We start from the raw sequence: 19,267 nt of genomic DNA, 5'->3' as shown, positions 1-19,267 counted from the left end.
CTAAGGCTGGAAATCATTAGTCTAGAAGCTGGGTAAAACCTGAGTAATTAGGTAATATGACAACCCAGAGTTGGGCAAATAACATACTTCAGTGACTGTGCAAGTGGCAAAATATATCGAGCAGATGCAGATGTTGCCTCTAGTTCTACCAGGGTTCATACCCTTTCTTGCCTTATTTACAGCAAACAGGAGACGTGGGGTTTCCCTGGGTTCCTATGCTGTTAGTTAAGACTTGTGGAAGGTTCACCGAGAAATGGGTTTTTTATTTCTGTCAAGCTTTTTTGATAAGAAGGCTCTTAAATTAAGCTGCTGGCACTCTAGTCCCTGCCTTGCTCCAAATGGAAAAGTGTTCTCAAGTGCAAACACTCAATAGCTCCTCTTTAGGATGCTGGCCTTTTGGTTTGCTGATGTTGCACAAAAACATCACACATAGAGATGCCTTTGCACTAAGCCCGTGATCTCTGGGTCCAGCTGGGAATGAGAAGAGATAGCCTGTGCTTCAAGGCCACCCACAAATCAAGTTTCTTCTTCCTCCAAAACTACTTACCCTGCGATTCTGTCCTCCTGCTTGGAGACCAGGGAAGCAGAGTGATTCCCTGTGATTAATACCTTAAGACCTAGCAGCTGGTGCCCTGAGAACTGGCAGCCCTGGACTAAATTGTAGAATATGCCTGTAGATGTTTCCGGAAACTTATTTACAGAAGCAAGTCAGTTCCTCAAGTGTTTAAGAATGACTGGTTGCACAGCAAGAGCTCTTTGTACTTCCAGCAGTTTGCAAATTAGCTTGCTTTGTTTAAAGATTGGTCTTCAGCAGAGATGGACAGGAACTAGCACTATGGTGGTTTGTGGTTCATTGATGTCCACAAACCATGCCATTTTTTTTAACAAACCAGTTTGTGATTCATTGAGTTTGGGCCCATCTCTAAATGGATTTCCCACCCTGTGCATCTCCTTCATGGGTGCCAGTACAGTCGTGCCCCGCTGGACGATTACCCCGCTCTATGAAGAATCCGCTTAACGTTGAGGTTTTTGCGATCGCTTTTATGATCACAAAACAATGGTTTAAATGGGTTTTTTTCATTTCACGATGATCGGTCCCCTGCTTCGGGAACCGATTTTTGCTTTACGAGGATCAGCAAACAGCCGATCGTCGGGTTTCAAAATGGCTGCCGGCTGAGGAAAACAGCCCCCCGCTTTTTTTAGGACTGATTTTTCGCTTAACAGGCACCAGAAAATGGCCGCCGTATGGAGGATCTTCACTGGACGAGCAGGTATTCAGCCCATTGGAATGCACTGAACCGTTTTCAATGCGTTTCAATGGGTTTTTTCATTTCGTTTGACGACGTTTTCACTCTACAGCGATTTTGCTGAAACGAATTAACATTGTCAAGCGAGGCACCACTGTACCTACGTTACTTGTTCTGGGCTTCCTCAGCTGTGCTGCTAGACTGCCCAGCAGAGTAGGACGGTAGGCTATCTGGGGCCTACTTTTTGCCACAGTGCTTTCTGGAAGGCTTAGGGTATTGTGGAAAATGAGGATTTTCTTCGAGCGTTCCCTATATATAGCCCAATGCACAGCAAAACTATACTTCCCACAATACGCTTCCCAGGAAGCACTGGGGCAGGAAATAGGCCCCAGAATGCCTACCATCCTACTAAGCTGGGCAGCAGCAGCAGCAGCGAAGGAGGTCCAAAGCAAGTAAAGTAGATGCTGGGGCCCATGAAGGGGGGGCAGCTTTTTGTGGGGGGGATGAAGGGAAACGAAATGCCAACAATAAAAGAGTTTGGTGTTTTGCTTTGCTTTGTGAAAGCACGATTCACCGAGCTACCCATGAAACAAACTACAAATGCCCATCTCTAGTCTTCAGCTATAAAGAGAGGCTACACTTGCAGGTATGATTGCTCAGTGATGGATTATCTGGAATGTAAATTTTGGCCCTGGGAGGCAGTGATAACGTGGTTCCCATTCTGTGACATACTCTCTCAAGAACTAGCAATCCTGGAGTACCTGGTGCCTTGGGCGGGGCGGAGGGGGAGGGACAGATAGCTGGTGGGAATGACAAAGCACTGTAACTGAACCCAGAGGCAGTGAGAACTAGTGCTTCTCATAGGGTCTACATGACCATAGGGTCTAGTATACCCATGGTCACACCCAGGGCATACAGTCATATCTGACTAGATGGGCAAACTAATGGATGATTAGTTGGCGGGCTGGTCTGTTTACAGCCTTGTTCCATTAAAACATTGAAACTGGCAAATTACTGAAAAAAACACTACCTTTACTAGACTCAACTGAAAAATAACAAAGCAATCAGGGAGCTTTGTAGAACTGCTCTAAAAGCTGGATGTTATGTTAAACAAAAAAAGATAAGAAAGTGGTATTGGGACAGAGATGGAGGGTCGGGGCTAAAAAAAATGGAGTATGATTTGTAATATTATTTTTGAAATGCAAGAAGACCAATTTCAAGTAAGGGATTATGGTACATGTGTGTCAATTGGTTTAAAAAAAACCAATACGATACTTGGACCTTGTGCTCAAGTCACACATGTCTTAAATAGCCCTAGAGAATATGGGGATAGGCTGTCTCGGCTGTTGATTACCCCCTTTGTGAGCCAATAGGGAGAGCTGCCAGAATGAAATTCCTTCTGAAGAGAATACAAGAGAATCTTTAAAGTAACCTTGCACCTGAGGAACTTTCTTCCTTTCCTTTCTTCCTCATCACCTTTTCTGATCATGTTCCTCAACTGTGCTGAAGTGAAAGGAAACACACCTCGCCATCAGATAAAGCTCTTGCTATAGTATAGACAGATCTTCTGCATACCAAATATGTATGTTTAGAATGGGGCTTAGTGACATGCCACAATATATCCACACCCCTCACACACTAACAGCACTCTCTGTACATGAGGGAAAGATGAGGTATCCAGAGTCAGTTATATATTTTTCTGATGTACATGGGGTGAAAAAAAAAAGACATGTATGTACTTCAGATATGAGAATTATATGAGATACATGACTGGAGGAGAGCCAGTATCCTGTGGTAGATAAATTTATGGACGGACTCATGAGAGCTGGACTATGATGAATCGCTGGGAGGGCGTTGCAGTGGTCAAACCATTCTTTAAGTATCTCACATACCTTGGAACCCTATTAGGCTTGCTATAAGTCAGATGTACCATATTTTTCCGTATATAAGACTATACTTTTGTCTAAACTCTTTAGACTAAAAATTGAGGGTCGTCATACACAGAAGTAAGCTGAGGAGAAAAAAAACAAGTGGAGGGAAAAGTAGGGATCAAAGTGATCCTGCAGGGCTTTGGCCTCCACTTGCTAAGCCTTAGCAAAAGGAAAGCAGGGATCAAAGTGCGGCAGGACCGCTTTGATCCCTGCTTTCCCCTCTGCTTGCTAAGTCCCATAGGGCTTGGCACAAAGGGAGAAAGCAGGGATCAAAGCCATTCTGCAGCACTTTGATCCTTTTTACCCTACATTTGCTAAGCCCCACTTAGATTTCTTAATTTGGGGTTAGAAAAGTGGGCGTCTTATACACGAAAAAATACGGTAACTTGACAACACATAGCATTAACAAATGTTTGGGAATTAGGATGTGTAGACATGGTCTAGAGGGGCGGGGTAAAAATCAAATAAATAAATAAATAAATAAATTTGAATATTTTTTGACTCCACCTCCATGAATTCACCAGGCAGAATTTGGGGAGGTCCAGATCACAAACACACATCTGCAGACTGCTAAGAGCATCTATATTTTGTTCGCTTGGAGCAGGGCTTAGCTCAGAGGCTCTGTGGCTGTCTTGGGCCTGCTCACTGTAGTTAGTGTAGCAAAAAGGAAAATGCTGCTGTGCTTCCTGGAGGTTGCAGATTTTTGGGAGGTGTTTTCAAAAGGGTAGCAAGACTGCAATTCCCAGAGAGCACCACGGCAATTTTCTTTTCTGTACATGGATTACAGGAAAATAGACCCAAAACAGCCATGGAGCCTCCAAATTATTTAGGCCCTGCTCCAGGGGAGTGAAGTATAGGTGCATTTATATGTCCATATGAGTTTGTGGGCCAGAATTCCTAAGATTTTTGGACAGCTATGGGAGTTAGGCTTTAAAACCCCCACGATGAATGACATACCCCTGCTGGAGACTATAGCATGTAGCTATAAAATCACAGCACTACTCTTCAGGATACCTGTAGAATGATACACATGTTCTAAATTAAATATATTTATATATATTTCTGAAGAACTTGCCATCATGGCTGTCACTGCAATCCTATATACATGGAACAGAAAATAAGTCGTATCAAATTTAATAAGGGTCACTTCTACAATTAGAAAGTCTTTTGGTTAAACTACCCGCACAATTAAGCTAGCTGGGGATTTCCAGTTGGAGTCTGGTATCCCATTCCCAATGCAACTGTTATCCCAGTGCAATCTCAGTCTTGTCTCTTCCTCTGTTTATTGGGACTAATAGTACTAATCTAATGACTGTTAAGGGATGTCAGTGATGGTGAAGAACTTTGAAGTGTGGTATAAGTAAAGATTATGATTTATCTGCCAAGGCATGATAATTTGGGCAGTGTTTGTAAAAGGCTAGAAGCGCTGGTCGAAAGGTTCCCCGCCCGCCAGTGCAACATATTGTTCCTATTGAGCTTAAAATAAGCTCCAACCAATCCTTAATCAAAAAAGAAGAACAAGATAAACCAGTTGTCTCCTATTCCCAGTCTGAGGAAGGATTAAGGACTAATTCAGACCACACTACAGAGTTTGTTATTCCTAGTGTATCATAAATAGCAAAAGATCAAAAAGCCTTGTCCAAGGCCAAACAATCTTCCTCTAGGGAGAAATGCAACTCCTGGAGCATGACTGTACATACCTCAGCCATAAACAAAGCTCCTAACTAGGATGTGAAGCAATAGCTGGTTTCTGTCATGGCTTGCAGCATCCAGTAGGAGCCCTTTCAAATGGTTACATCTAGGCAGCTCTCATTTTGAGAACAGTGGGACTGTTTTGTTTCAAGCCATCGAGAAACACGCAGTGCTATACTGTATTCTGGGTCTTTCCATCCAGCAAATGGATTGGCACCTCAGCAATGTACCCACTGCAATTTGCATGACAGGTCTCCTGTACCAAATACAAGATCTCGGGAACTAGAGAAGTAGCAAAGTTCCTTCGTTCCTTGCATACTTACAGCCTTCCTAATTGTGCATTCCAGCATCATAAAATCAGCAGTCCAGACAGTTCCTAGAAAAATATGGACAGTGACCTGGTTCGCACATACTGTTAAGCTGGGATTTAATGCTAAGTGCTCAACATGACCGAGATAAACCTCAGGCTTGAGTGCTCCCCCTCCCTTCCCTTCCTCATTTGCGGCTGAAATGCAGTATTTTTCTGAATTTAAGAACATAAGAATATAAGAACATAAGGTGAACCATGCTGGAATGAGCCAAAACCTATTGAATTCTAAATTCTATTCACACAACAGCCAACCACTTGCTAAGCAGGACAGTGCAATTCTGCCTTCTATTTTGTTTTTTTTTCTCATCATCAACAGCTGATCTAGTGCCTCTGATCCTAGAAGTGAAACATAGCCACCCTGACCACTAGCCATTAATGTTCTTCACTTCCTAAATGTGTGAATTTATCCAATCCCCATTTAAGAGCCATCCAGGTTGGTAACCACCACTATAGCTTATGGTAGTGAATTCCACAGTTTATGCACTATATGAAGAAGTGCTTCCTTTTTTCTGTTCCGAAATTCCCACGATTCAGCTGTGGTGGATAACCACAGATTCTTATATAAGAGAGCAAGAAAAAAATTCTCCCTACTTAACTTTCTCCATCACAAATCAGGCAATAATTTTATGAATCTCTATAATCTTCCCTTTACTTGACATTTTTCAGAACTAAGCAGCCGCTGGTACTGAATCACTTAATCAATGGATGGTTGCTTCAGAACAGTACAGTACAGAATTTTGCACCATAGACTGTAAGGACAGTATGACACCAGCAGCTTTAGTTTTCATTCTGTTCCTAATTATGCAGAATAGGGATATGCATTTGGATTTGGAAATATTCAGAATTCACCGAATAATGTCATATTTGGATAGCTCCAAGTATATCTGAATTTGATAGTTCTAAATATTTTTAATAATAATGCCTAATATTCGGAGTCCATTTACTCCTATAGATTAGAAAGCAAAAGGCTACGTTGCTAGAGGAAGAAGTGAAAGTGAATTTGATTTCTCAGGCATTATGGAATGATTTCTTGAGAAATACCCCATTAAGGGTAGTGGAGCAGAGAACTCAGCTTCTCCTGATTAGGCTTGTGACCTTTCTTCTGTTAAGTGTTTTTCTAAAGGGGAAATAAAATAATGTCTATATAGTATAGTCCTCATATTGACTGTAATGGAGTTCCAGATATCTGGAAATTTGAATTTTTTAAAATTCTAAATTCTGAATCTGAAGGGCTGTAATTCTGAATCTGAATTTAAAATCTGAATTTTGGTGCTAGTCTGCATCCTTAAGGCTGAATATGGTATCTGGCTTTTACTTGTTTTAACAGCAACCACAACCTAGGTGGTCACTTTTATCAAGTTTCACTTTAAATGAGAGCCAGCTTTTTATTTTTCAAGCAGAGATCATGGCTTAAAACAAGTTCTGGTTGGTTTCAAAACAGGAGAGCTTCTAACCCTGGACTGTTCTGGTAGTTTGTTTAACTAACTACAGTTGGTGGATTAGAATGTCATGGGAACCTTAGTATGGATCCTGGTGATGACCCAACAAATTACTTCCTGCTTTCCGATGCTTGGCTCCTACTTTGGGACTAGCTAAATAAAACCTAGATGTCAATGTGTGGTTTGATTCTTCTGATGGCCAGCTGTGGCAGCAGCTAGAGTGTTGGGGAGAGATATTTGGGCATTAAAAAAACACACCAAACTTTGAGTCATTTGTTTATTGGCCTTGGTGGAAACAGAAGCAATCGGAAAGCAAAAGGAAAGCAAAAAAGCAAAGTGTGCTGCTTATATACTACCCCACAGCTCTTAAAGCACTCTCTGAGCAGTTTACAATTTTAATTGTGCAAGCTACACTTTGCCCTCCTGCCAGCAAGCTAGATCTCAATTTACTGACCTTGGAAGGACCAAAGGCTGAGTCAACCTTGAGCTGGCTACCTGAGCCCACTGGGATCAAACTCAGGTTATGAACAGAGTCTTGACTGCAGCACTGCTGTTTAACAAATGTGCCATGAGACTCACTGGTTCATCCATCATAAGTTAGAATTATGTGCATCAGAACCATGGCAATCTGTCTTAAACCACGATCTCTGGCTTGAATAAAACGGCAAGCCAGCTTTTGTGTAAAGTGTAAAGCTTGTGTAAAGCTTGTCAGGCATTTTTTTTTCCTGCTGTCTGTTGTATGACTGAAAATGAGAACATTCAGTCCCAAAGTCTTACTTGGGCTTGTTCCAGCTGATGCTTCAAACACAGGATCCTCGCTTACTGTTGTATGTGAACTGGGGCAGTGCCTTAAATCTATAGGAAGAAAAATGGTCTGCATTTTAACCTATAACTTCTATCTTTTCCCCTTTGTAAAGGCTTGTCATAGGTAAGTTGGAACAAACTTGTTTTCCGTTGCTCCAGTGGATAGATAGGATAGAGATGGGCATGAACTGCCAGTTTGGCGGTTCATCCCAGTTTATTTATTTATTTTATTTATTTGTTTATTTAATTTATATCCCGCCCATCTGGTATATCATACCATTTACCATTGCAACAGGTGTTTAGCAGTTTGGCACCCCACCCCCTCTGGTGGGCACCCACTCAGAAGCAGTGTCCTGGCTTCCCTGCTCCACCCCCTTCGGGTGCTGTTTCTGAGTGGGTGCCTGCTGGAAAGGGAGGGACATCAAACTGACAAACACTTGTTGTGGCAGTAAATGAACCAAGATGAACCACAGAACTGGCGGTTTATGCCAATCTCTAATCCTAAACCTACGTATTCAAATTACTTATGGTAAGAAACATTTGATATTGGAATGGATAGGGAATTTCCTTTGTCAATAGTTTTTAAACTAAATCCATAGGGCCATTTTTCAGTGATGCCTTACCTGCAGATTTCAGGATTGGAGGGGTTTGGACTAGCTGATCCTTTAGATTGTTATGAACATTATAATTTTATGATTCTCTATTAAACACCCTGAAAGACATAGCTAGGTAGCTAGCTAGAAAATTAGATGTTTTGGTAAGACCTGGAAACCAAACATCTTACCAATGTTACAGTAATACATCCCACCATTTTAACTCCAGCAACTAAGCAGCTTCCCTGAATAGATGGGAATATTCGCTGTAGGGAAGCTACATTTTAAAACAGATGGTGTCAATGCATCAGGCTGGAAAGAAAGAATGACAGAAAAGACAGACAGAAAGGGAGATATTTAATAGACTCTGCCATTTGCCAGTCTGCTGGGAATTTTCAAATCACTTCTTGGCATCCTTCATCACTTCAGCCTGCTGAGAAGAAATGTATGTTTTTAAAATCTGAATGTAGCTTTGAACAAAAAACCTGCCGGTAAATCTTCGACAAATCTTTCAGAACACAAACGTGCAAATGTGGTTACCAGTGCTAGCTAGGAAAGTCTTAATGACAAGGAGCAACCATTTATCATCCATACTCTGTGCATACCATTTACTGAATAAGGTACAAGTCCAAGCGTGTGCAAGCTAAATAGCAATCCGCCCAGCTGTTCTTATCAATCTGACTCAGAATGCTGGAGTTTCTATTTCAAACGGTTCAGCATACAGTCAGTGCCACCTGCCTTTGACGTCCCATTGGTACAAAAGCCAAACTTGTCTGTTTCACGCATGGTCTGGTACAATGGGCCCCCTTTTAACAGTTAATGATGAAGCCATCCGGACTGACGTAACACTTGACAATTTGTAAGAGGCTCAGGGTAAGGCAATATGGATCACTGCATGCTGTTCATTGGCTAAGATAAAAGGAAATATGCTCCGAGTCTTAAATGCAAGCCAACCGTGTGTGCAAACACACTCTCATTGTGCTAACAAGCTCAACTGCAGGACTTATGGTTGATTGTACACATTGTTGAGGCTTCTGCGGTCAAACATCCATCATAAGATGCCAACGTTTCTCAACAAAGGGCAGAATCAAAGCCGACATTATTGTTGCTTAGTCAGTTCTTAAGTTACATTTATGTTGCTTTTCCTCCAGTGAGATAAAGCAGGCATAGAGGTTCTCCTGCTTTATCTTCACAATTGTGTAAAGCAGGTCAGCTTTAGACAGTGACTCACCTGAAGTCATCATGTGAGTTTCATGGCTTTTGGTGGGGGGACTTGAACCTGGATCTCTCCACTCCTATTCCAGTACTCGAGCTACACCATACTGGCTTAGAGTGTTATAAGAATCCACTGTTGCTGTGGCATGATATCACTGAGAAAGCTAGTTTCAAAAAGGCAAAGGCCCCATATATATACAGTGGTGCCTCCCATTACGATGTTAATTCATTCCAGCGAAATCGCTGTAGAACGAAAATATCGTAAAGCAAAATTAAACCTGTTTAATGTGTTCTGATGGGCTTAAAACTCATCGTCCAGCGAAGATCCTCCATAGGGCGGCCATTTTCGCTGCCTGTCTTGTGAGGAATTTGTCCCTAAACACAGCGGGGAGTCAGTTTATTTACCTGGTGGCCATTTTGAAACCGCCGATCAGCTGTTGGAAAATCTTCGTTTTGCAAAGAATCGGTTCCCGAAGTAGGGAACCGATCATTGCAAAGCAAAATTCCCCCATAGGAAACATCGTTTTGCGATTGCAAAAGCGATTGCAAAAAGTTCATCATAATGCGATTTCGTCGTTAAACGAAGCGATCGTAAAGCGAGGCACCACTGTACATAGATATTGATCTCCATGGCTTTTCCTAAAACAATCTAGTATACCAGATAAAGAACAGTTATTAGGACTTCAACACAGAATCAAAGAACAGTTCCATGGCTTGCTTTGTAGAATCTGTCAACCAATCAGGAACTCAGAAACGCAGCAGGGGGCTTTACATTGCTCATCGAGCTAGGTGGGGGGGGGATGGTTTCACCTAAGCTAACTATGTCACATTTTTGTTGCTGCTGCTGCTGTTTTTATTAAGTACAGTACATGACCAGCACTTCATTTCTGCAGCAACTACATTCTGGGAAGAAGAGCAGCAGTGTCAGCACTGGTGGTGGCACCAGCAGCAACAAGACCTTGCTTTTTCCGTGGAGCTCAAGCCAAAAGGAAAGCTGCCTTGAGGAGAAAAACTGTATAGTGGCAACGATCTAAGCAGAAATGGTGTTCTAAACCATTTACAATTCAATGGCAAGGATGGTTTCCGCGTTCAAAAGCACTTTTGGTGCATTACTACTGGCTGACAGGTGAAACTAGAGAATTTTCAGCTCTACCATCCCCACTATTTGACAGAGAACATAGAAGAAGATTTCTGAAGCCATCCTTAGTAAGGTGAGCTCCCAGGCTGAAAAGCCCAGTTCTAGGGCTGTACACTAAAAGACGACTTGCAAAACTAAAAGGTTGTTTTTAATATTCTGAAATAATGCTTATCTCAGACTTCCATGGATATCTGGACATGACACAGAGACAGGGAAATAAGTTTGCATTAATATCCTTAAGTATGATCATCTACATTTAGCTTCAATTTTACACACATTGTCCTGGGAGTACTTCAGTCCAGTCTCTACATATCCAAGTCCTAGTATCTACTTGTAGCAGGCCACTCTCAAGCCTCTACCAATCCAGGCCTATAAGAGTGCTCATTACCCCTCACTAAAAACTGCTGCCACCAACCTATCCTTTAAATCAAAAGGAGAAGGGTTTCTTTTCAAAACAAAGTGTTTATTGATTACAAGAAATAAAAGGAGTAGATCACAGGTATAGAATCAATTAATCAATCACTGTTTCTCAGACACTAGCTCTCACAGACTTTTCCCTCACTGACAGGCTCTTTCTCACTCTATCAATCACTCTAATCTCTCATCTCTCAAACTGATCTCCTCTCTCACACTTCACACACACCTTATATAACCCAGCTCCTCCCACTTCTGCACCACCCTCCGTCCTCTCATTGGCTGAGGTTCCTCTGCCCAGCAGTGACGGACAGGTGAGAGCAGAGCTGAACGCCACACTACTCTTTTCCCTTTTTGGTCCTGCCACGTCCTGCTCAACCTCCATCAGTTCTTGATGGCCAGTCACAAGGTCCCTGCTTCTTGTTCTCTTGGGTCTTTGTCTTTCAAACCAGATAGGCTTTGAAATAAAGGGTACCTTCAAGAAGAGGACTTGCCCTTCAAATAGAGGATGATCCTCTGTAGAGCAGAGCACATGGATATCAGTCACTTTCAGTTTAGAAGAAAACTGAAAATAAAAATGGGAAAATTACATTTTTAGAAGGGGTGTATCCTGTAGCAGGCCACACCAGGCTTACATATCTTTGTTATAATCACTGTTAAATGTCCTTGTAATGGAAAAGGATGGGGGTAGCACCATAATTAATTGGCTTTGACTCTCATTGGCTCTGGCTTTTCATACCCTTAACTGCCTTATCCTTCAGTCCTATGAGTCCCCATGGGCATCACCTGCCAATGCTAAGTGTTTATGAATGGGAGAAAGGGAGTTTCACAGAAGCTGAGGCAAACGAGGGCCTGAAGTGGGCTGCCAAGCTTTCAGTACCTTCTAGCACCTGTCAGAATTGATAGCTGGTATGGTGCACTGAGGCTTTTGTAGATGTGATGCTTCGTTTAAAGCTAATGTGTGAACAGGGTCTGTTTTCAGCCTGTTGAAAGTCTTGTCTTAGAATAAAGTTGTTGAAAAATATGCTTCTCTATTGCTTTGTACCATTGGAGGCTAGCATTGCCCAAGGCTGAAAACTGCCACATTGCCTTCTTTTATTTCCATGTAATATCTAGGTGTCTTAATATAGTCAATTTTAAAATGACATCTAGAATTTTGGGATTTCTGTGAAGAAAAAGCTGAGACTTTCTGCTGTACCACATTTTTATACTGCCATAAAAATGGCATCTGGAAGAGTTTTTTAAAATAGCAAAAAAAAAAAAGGGGGGGGGAGGAGGAAAGAACAGCACCAGAACCAACAACAGATACGTGTTCACATTTTATCTATTAATGCAAACTTGGCATACAGAATACAAGGCATATTTAATGAAAACCTTTTACATTTACCACAGCAGATAACTTCTGGATGATCATGTAACTTAAGAAAAAAAAAGGTACTCTGTGTTGTGCAAGTTATTATTTGCTGGTTCTAGAATTGAAGGCTGCATGGTTTTGAGCTTCTGAATGCCGATTCAATTCTTGAGTGGGAGGAACAATTTATGGAGGTAAGATATTGCTGCACAATATCGTGCACACATTGCCAGTCAGAAAAAGGATGCTAGGCTTTACATAGCAAAGGGCAGTCAGAATGTTGACAACACGAATGGCAGCAGTCAAGATGGTCTACAGGATACCTTCTTGTGGTCACTACCATTTACAAAGTGACACCAAGCAAGGGAAAATCCCTGAAGCTGACTCTTTTTTCATCATTTAACCACCTCTCACTCAAACACAAAGCAATTTTCATAGCTGTTTTTAACAAATGTATGCTAATTCCTTAGAAATGCACGGCAAAATGTCTCTTTCTGAAGCACTGTCATTCCATTACTTTATTTAAAGCAAACATGTTTTTTCACTCTCCAAAGAAAACCTGTATTTTGACTGTTTCTCTAAACTTTGATTGCGCTCCAAACATTTCCCTTCCACTGCTGAAATGCTGCAATCATGTATCTGCTTTGGAACAGTCTTAGGGGTAAGCCTGTTCCACAATTGTTCAGTTTATTAAAAAGTTACTGTTTTATGCTTTTGAAAGCCCTTTTTGAAGAATCAATATTTCAGCTCCTGTAGCTTAGATTCCTTCCATTTTTTTAAAAAAGCAGGTGGTGTTGATCAATCTCTTTCCAAATAAGCAAGATTATTATATTTTTCAAATTGATTTGATCTGTTCTAAATCTGGGAACATTTAAGGTTGTTTGTTTCTGCACATGGGGTTTTAAAACTGCTTTACTTTAAAAACAAAACCTTTGCCCAAATATCCCCAAATTGGGTACAGAGCAAGAGTCGGTTGTCTGCTATACCTGTGGCAAATTTGGTGCAGAATTGAAGTCCACTCTGAAAGTTATAATGTTTTATTTGGGGTACCCCATTTTTATAAATGTCTTGCAGAGTGTTTTTCCTCTGCTGCACAACATAGCTGCACTATAGTGCAGCTATAATGTCATTGTATTCATGCATATCCTTTAGAATTTGCAGTAAGTTTGCAATAAATATAAACATGAATGATATTTCTGGATGGTTATCGTCTGTAATTATCTGGATCATAAAGGCTAGGCCCATTCTGAACCCAGACATCATTTCCTCTCTAGTTACATATTCAGCCTCAGTGTTCTACAGAAGTAGCAGGAGTCAGAGGAAAATGTTAACATTCCTGTGGTGTATTGAGAAAAGATATTGACAGGAGTGCTTCTGAAATAGATTATATCAAAACACAAAATATATTACCTTTACCTCAGCAGTAAGCTTTTGTAAATTGAAGTCAAATATGTAATCGTTGAACTCTGCTATGATGATAAAAGGAACAAAGAATGGGCTTTAGATGGTTCAGGTTTATGGATGGAACTCTTCAACACAGCCATTCCTTCTAAATGAAGTTTAAGGCATAGTGTAAAAATGCTTATTTTTCATCCAGGCTTCCTGCATTGGACTTACAAATGGAGGCTACGATCCTACAATGTTTGCAGAGGCAAGAGTCTCATGGGAACCAGTGGAAATATTATCTGTTGGATAACTCTGAAAAACATAGTACAACGTTAAGGAATTGGGCAGGTGGAACATTTTGTATTGAACAGAAAAGAAAGTCTGTAGAAGTGATTGTAAAAAAAAAAAACACACCTACAACAGTTAGGGCACAATTCACAACCCATGCAGTATGATATACTTAAGTGATTTTGTTTGCTTATAGTGCTTTGTTATAGCCATGAAATGGCAACAGAATGTCAAGTATACAGATGTTTTGCTAACACACTCTGGTATAGTCTATCCCAAGTCATATTTAGTGACTATATAGTCAATTTTAAAATGACATCTAGAATTTTGGGACTGCACATATCACAGGTTTTAAAAAAACAACAACACAACCCTCCAGAACACAGCCAAACAGCTCGAAAACCCCACGATAACCATCGGATCCTGGCCGTGAAAGCCTTTGAGAACACACACCAAAAAACTGCCCAGTTCTTTGATTAGAAAATTGTCCACACTCACGTAAGGGTGTCTCTGCATATGTGCAGAATTCTGCTTCATAAAAGTGACCTGTGTGTATCAGGATTTTAATTGCAGTCTTCAGTAATGACAGAAGAGTTCTGTCATAGTCAGAGATCTGTGCCAGTTAAGCCGTTTCCCTGCTCTCTTTTTTTGTAAGCCTAGGGAAAATCCCTGACTACTGAAGCTCTGAATCAGAACTGTTGTGAATAAAATACAATTCCTCGTCCAACCTAGTGTAGACTTACTGAATCAATGATATTTAAGTACTGATTTACCATTCAGTCGTTAATTCTAGCTGAGATTACTAAATAGTTTTAGGCCACAGTCTTTTCTTCTTAGATTAAAAATTACTCTTTTGTTTCCTATCTGCAAGACTCTGTTTCCTATCTGCAAAATAGCTAAAGATAATCCCAATCATTTTCAAAATCACATATATATATATATATATATATGCGCCATGCAATCCTGTAAATGTTTGGTAAATAGCAGGTTCCAGTGTATATTCAGTGCGTCTTACTCCTAGGGATATAGCCTAAAATCTCTAATTTGAGTTATAAACCCAAGTAATGACAGGTAATATGCATGTGGGAAAACAGATGTCTTTTAACAGAATACACAATTTCATTTGTGAGTCACTAGGAAAATTGCACTTAAAATGGAATGTTTTTTGGCTGGTAGGGTTTCTAATCTATCCTGCTCTTATCAGTTTTCTTTTCTGCTACTTTATGTATCCGAAACTGTTGCAGCATTTTTGCCTTAAGGAACTAGAGCCCTTACAGGTGATTCTTCTGTACTTTGTGTGACTCTGTGCAGTAAAACAATAACCCATCTTGTGTCTGATGATACATTTCACCTCTGTGACACTCCACTGAAACAGCTTTCCCTGACCAAGGGAATGAAACCAGTTCGCCAACTATGCCAGGAAGCTTTTCCACTGAAACACTTCCTGCTTCTGTTCTCACACCACTAAAACGTTCTTTATAGTTAGTTATTGGTGCCTTCACAGAAGCTTGCTCATTGCGCTACTTGTTTCAGCCAGTGAAACAGAAGAGTTTGAGGGAGTTAAAAATATTATGCTAACACTAAGGCCCAGAATTCCAGTAAACAAATGGTTCTCAGCAAAACCAATGAAGTGTTTTGTGGCACCTCCAAGGTTGATGAGTGTCATTCCCCATAAAGTTTTGTCAAACTCCGGAGTGCTTCACCTTCTGAAGCATTCAAAGCAGTGGCCTGCAAAGAGAACTCGTTGTAGTCTTTAAGGTACCAAAAGATTCTTGGTTGTTCTTTGCTGTGACAGTCTCCAGGTTAACATATTTACCTCTTCAAGTACAGTAATTCCCATAATACAGGGATTGACAAATTTAATGCACCCACATGTAAATTTTTTTGATCCTGCAGCTGTCTAGGCCCTAGATAGATCCTCTTGCCATGCCAAAATAAGAAGCAAACTACTCAAAAGACCACTTTGGTTTTAATACCCGAGAGATGGTGGTATTCAGTCAAGCAGAGGGTCTGTGTGCCCCCTTTAAAAGGTGAATTGGCACTCTTAGATATTTCCAGAAACTGCAGTTCATCTTTTTTCTTGAAAAAAAAAAGTGGAGGGCCACAAAAACAATACTGAAGGACCACATCCCCCCCCCCCGGACTTCATTTTACCCACTCTTGCTAGAATGCAATATTTCTTCAATTTGTTGAACATGTCATTAGTTTCTAACTTCTCTCATACAGTACAGACAGCTAGTTGCTTAAATTATACCAAGTGGGCATGGGAACCTCTAGACTAGGTTTACTTGCCTTTAATTATTCAGTTGTATTTTAACTGGTGTATAGTTTAACTGTTTTTAATGTTTAACTTGTAATATTTTCAATTGTGAGTCAATTTGGATCCCCTTATAAGGAGAAAGGTGGCCTAAAAATAAAATAAATAAATAAATAAATAAATAAATAAATAAACAAACAAACAAACAAATAAATAAATAAATAAATAAAAAATGACTTAAGACAAGGGCTAGCACCATGTAGGCCCTGGTCTCCCACTTCCATCTAGAAGGGGAGCACCACACAGAGAGTTTTCTGCCATTACCATTGGCATAGTGGATTTGCAAATCATCTCTAAATGGCAGTAACCAAAATTCCCATAGACTGCTGCTCACACTGAATAGCGACACTTTCCAATCCCCATTGCCACAGGCCAGTCACTACTTGCTTGCCACTCATTACTAACCAGTTAGCGAACTAACAATTGATTCTTAGTCCATTTCCCATTGAGGCTTCAGGCTAACAGTGGCCTACAACAATTGTCTGTGCAGCTGTTAATGAAATCTGGTGAACAAGGAGTAAGGTAAAATGCTATTGATACTGTTTATATCAGGAATTTGTAATTATCTATGTCTTCCAGTAAAGAAATCAACTACCTGAAGTTTCTCTTGTACAATTTAAGTAAAATTAGGCAAAGACAGTTCATCTATAAGTCTGTTGCCATCCTCGGCCTAGATTTTGATGCATTACTGGGCGGGGGGGGGGAGAGTCAGTGAACTGTGTTTCATTTAAAGAAAATTATGTTTATTTGTGTATCATTATCTGATCCATAGTTCAAGAGACATGTGTCTAAATTATTGCCTGGGGCATAAGAAATAATGATACGCACAACATCAGCCATATTGTCACTAAGCAGGGATTTTGACTAGGATCTGTCATGTCCCAGTTCACTTAATGCACAGACAGCACCAAAGAATAACCTTCTGATCTGTTCAGAGATTGCAACACAGTGTCAGCCCTTGAAATGCAATATATTATTAATGACTCTCCCCATCTGTTGCAACACGTTATGAATGACTTTTCCCACATATTCTTTAGCCTGTACTAGAATTCACTTGTTCCATCCTCTCACGAAAGACATACGTGTATACAGTGACGGTTATTTGAAGAAGAAAAAGGGCAGTCTTTTGGAATTTGCCATCTGATAACAACTGCTCCAGGGTAAAGCCACTAGCGCTACATGTATTCCACCTAAAGTCATTCATTCCAACCAAAGTGTATTCAATATGAGTAAAAAGTCAAGTTGGTCAACTAAGATTTTACCTTGCATATGTCTAAAATGTGCGTCTATCATCTGTACAATGTAAAAACATAAATCTGAACATAAAAAATGTTGGCAGCTTTTCAAATTCTACACCTTCTGGTTCAAATCTGCTCTTTTTCATTATGTAGCAGATTCTAAAAATGACAAGGTAGAATTATCTTAGGTGCACTCAACAGTTTTGACACAGCCAGTGGGACTTAACACCTCTTTTTCCTTTGGAGAACAGACTCCACTGCATTCCATACCATAAGCTACTTTTGAAACCTGCTCCAGTTTCAAAAGAGATTTGCCACAAACCACTGGAGGATAAGAGGGCTTTTGTCTGACATATGTCTGAATCCCCAGGGCATATGTGGAAATAGTTCTGTTGTTGCTGCTGTTGCTTAAACCCTGGCATTATCAGGTATTGATAATTCTGTGGCTCATTTCTTAAGGTAACTGAGGAGTTAGAGCCATCCATATTCTGGAAAACACTGCAATATTTTCTCTCTTTAGCTGTGGCCAACATTTCTCAAAATGTGGATAATGGGTACCACTGTAACATTTGCCACAAGCCTATGCAGAGAATTTACTTGGAGCAGGTGCACTACATATAGTTGACAGTATTGGTTTGCACCTGTGTGCCTTAATCAACCTTATTTTAATCAATTGGGTGGAAGACAGCAACAAGAGAAAACACACATACACACATACATCACATATGTCCCTCTGCTAGACAGTAACTGACTTCACATTTTTCTTTTGTCCTTCATTTCCATCAGACAAAATGTTGAACAATTATATATTGATTTAGAGCGAATATAAACCTGTTTCTTATTGGGACCTTCATGTTGCAGAACTTTGGCTAGTCCATATAGCACCTATAAGAAATTTAAGTGAGAATTAAGGACGTGTTCTTAAAAAAATGGAGGCCTTGGGCTCCATTCTCAGCAGTTCCAGCCAGTCATGGTCAATAATGGGGAGTGCCAGCGGCTGCAGTCCAATAACATCTGGAAAGCTGCATTTTTGCCCAGCCCTTTCTTCAAGGCTGCAGGACAGGCCATATCTTGAATGTAGCCTTGTTCTCCAATACCATGCTTCTACTCTCCACCCCTCAGCATATGTTGTATGCCCTGACTAATTACAGGACTGGCCCAGACAAGAAATAATGAACTACCAATAATCAGTGGTTTAGGAGAGCTTTCATTCATTCACAAGAATTCTTGCTTCCGCACACATATGTGAGTTATTGATTTATCGATTCATTGTTCGGATTTGATTTATATAGGGTTAGGCACACTGGCTCTTAAGACAGTCCACTTAACAGGAGTGGTCAAGCAGCAGAGACCTTAAAACCCAGACTCCTGTTTCTCAGTGTTTCTAGCTGCCTCATTCTCTTACAATCTGCAATATATATAACCACACACTAGTGTAAATCACTGTTAGCATTCTGAAAAACAGCTAAATGTCTCCAGAAATTCAGGAGAAAGGGGAAATGACCAGGCCTTGTGAAGTGTGAGAATGGAGACAGAATTATATTTTGTGGCACAATTTGATCTCTATATGGTACTACTATAAATATGCAAAAATTTACTAAACAGAGACGTTAGTGCTAATTAGCTTGAATAAATTAGACAGCTCCTCATAGAGGCTGTCAGTAAAATCATTGGGCATCCTCTGTCCTCTGCCTGCCTGGGGGGGAAAATGTTTGACCAATATGCGCTTGGTACTGAACTTTGATGCAGAGTCCATTGTAATAACAGTAAAGTTTAATGATGCATGACTTTGAGAGACTGACAAATTCCCAGCCGAAGTATTGATTCCTAGAGAATTTATGAAG

General features: G+C 40.5%; 1 protein-coding gene across 8 annotated transcripts in view; it reads right to left on the bottom strand.

Moving 5' to 3' along the window:
• Window positions 1-19,267, bottom strand: part of ADGRL2 (adhesion G protein-coupled receptor L2) — a 723,239-nt gene that overhangs the window by 428,286 nt on the left and 275,686 nt on the right. The window lies entirely within an intron of this gene.

The sequence above is a fragment of the Pogona vitticeps genome, chromosome 4, assembly GCF_051106095.1.
Source record: "Pogona vitticeps strain Pit_001003342236 chromosome 4, PviZW2.1, whole genome shotgun sequence".
NCBI lineage: Eukaryota > Metazoa > Chordata > Lepidosauria > Squamata > Agamidae > Pogona > Pogona vitticeps.
The sequence above is the reverse complement of the archived record's forward strand: the minus strand, read 5'-3'. Positions and strand labels throughout refer to the sequence as shown.